General features: G+C 41.8%; 1 protein-coding gene across 1 annotated transcript in view; it reads right to left on the reverse strand.

The window, feature by feature from the left end:
* ST3GAL5 (ST3 beta-galactoside alpha-2,3-sialyltransferase 5) overlaps window positions 1-2,146 on the reverse strand; it is a 51,703-nt gene that overhangs the window by 27,215 nt on the left and 22,342 nt on the right. The window lies entirely within an intron of this gene.

The raw sequence follows: 2,146 nt of genomic DNA on the forward strand, positions 1-2,146 counted from the left end.
GGTGACTGATCCACCTTGCCCGGGAAGAGCGCAACTTGTCTGTTCCCCTTCCCCCAATTCCCCAGCGCTGTTCCCACCCCCCCAATTCCCCAATAAAAATCTTAAAAAAAAAAAAAAGAACCAGGAAGAGGGTAAGTATGTGGCAGGGGAATAGATGAGACAAGACTTGCTTTAAACTGTTAACTGTTGAAGCTGGGTGATGGGTACATGTGATTCGTCATACAATTCTCAATACTCTCACCCTTCTGTATGAAGTTCTCTGTAATAAAAAGTTTAAAAAGAAAGTGTAACATTAAAAACAGAAGTGTTACACTAAGAAAAAAAAAGAAAATATGGCAATTTTAAAAGTTTGAATTAATTTTATTCTCAAATTTTCAATTTCTAAATAATATTCCAAAAAGTACTGCAGGAAAAATTAACACATCTCCCACCGCAAATAAGTTTCCCCCTTCTCTCAACTTAATAGAACTCTGGATTTTTAGCTGGGCCTCCCAGAACAAAGACTACATTTCCCAGCCTCCTTTGGACCTAGGTATGGCCTCATGAGTAAGTTCTGATCAATGGGATATAAGAAGTGACTTGCACAACTTCCAGGGTGCTTTCCTTGGCATACTCCCCTTTTTCCTTTATCCCCCTGCCTACTGGCTGAAATACTGACACATGATGAGCCATTCTAGCCCACACAGAGAGCACAGCACCTAAGGGGTGGTGGAGCAACATGAGAGAAGGGGCCTGGGTCCTTGGACAACCCCAAAGGCAGAGCCACCATTCCACCAAGGACTGCCTGCCTCTGGACTGTTACGTGATGGAGAAATAAACTTCTGTCTTATTTAAGCAATTGTTAGTTAAATGCAAAGTCATATCTCAATTAATATAGGTACCTATTGCTATGATAATAAATTTATATATTAAGAAATGTCTTTACTATATTTAACCTTTCAGCCAGGAGGAAGTTATATCTTATTATTCACTTCATTTCCCCCATTAGGACTGTGCCATTTTCTTTGAATAAAAATTAAAAAAATAAATAAAAAATAAAAAAATAAAAAACTTTTATCAAATTGACATTTAATTTTAATTTAATTTAGTATTTTAATTTTTTTGCTACTGTAAACAATCTCTCCCTCAATGCCAATTCTAACTGTGTAGCACTAGAGTGTAAGAATTTTCATAGATATATGTATCATTCTATTTGAGTAGTTTCAAAAAATAATGACAAGGACCTCACTAAAGAATCTACTTTTGCTGAAGAATCTACTAAATTCTTAAATGAGTAATCAGAACAACTGAGACCCTGGAAGGTTTTCAAATACCACTTTTTAAGTAACTTTGTGGTTACTTAAATAACATGGCCAGCCAACTGGTGGGGATCAGCAGGCTACTTATACCATTACATACATAAAATTGAAGTTTCTAATATGGTTGTGTTTTCACGATCAGAACAATTCCCACCCAAGTGGACCTCCAGAGAACAAGGCTGATGGTGGTAGCAGAAAGAACCCGGTTTCCACCTCTGCCTATCATTAGTGCTTTCCGCTCTACTCTGCACCTCAGGCTGCATGCCTGTAACAGACATTTCCCAGACTCTTGCCAGCTGGCTTCCTGTTCAGTTGTGATTGTGTGACATCCGGGAGGAAGGCTGGAAGACAAGAGGAAAGACGCAGCCTTTCCATTCCCCTGATGAGGCGGAGCTTCTGATGGGGGCAGCAGCAGGAGCAGGCGATGGAGGGTGACCAGACGTGACTCCAGCAGCAGAGTTGGGCATTCAGCGTGGGCGGTTTCTACTTCACAGCAGTGAAGGAACTTCCAGGAGCTTTGTGACAAGTGCGAGCTTCTACCAGGGGTGACAGCAGTTTTTTCATCTCTGGCTAACGCTTCTTTCTCACTTTGGCACCTCTGGCCTGCCAATGTCTTCGTAATTAATCCTCTGCATGGAAGCCCTTAAGTATCTATGTGGTTTCTGGTTCCCTGCTGGACACTGACTGGTCATTAGGTGATCCTCCTCTGCACCTTCAGGAAAATGGAGTCAAGCAAGGAAAGGGGAGGCTCTGGGGGTGACAGGAGGGGCTACAGTCCTGAACACCTTCCTCTTCTTACCATCACTGCCATATAATCCATTCAAATGCAACCCCCCCCAGACCCCCCC

This window comes from Hipposideros armiger, unplaced genomic scaffold (genome assembly GCF_001890085.2).
Source record: "Hipposideros armiger isolate ML-2016 unplaced genomic scaffold, ASM189008v1 scaffold_561, whole genome shotgun sequence".
In the NCBI taxonomy this organism is placed as follows: Eukaryota; Metazoa; Chordata; class Mammalia; order Chiroptera; family Hipposideridae; genus Hipposideros; species Hipposideros armiger.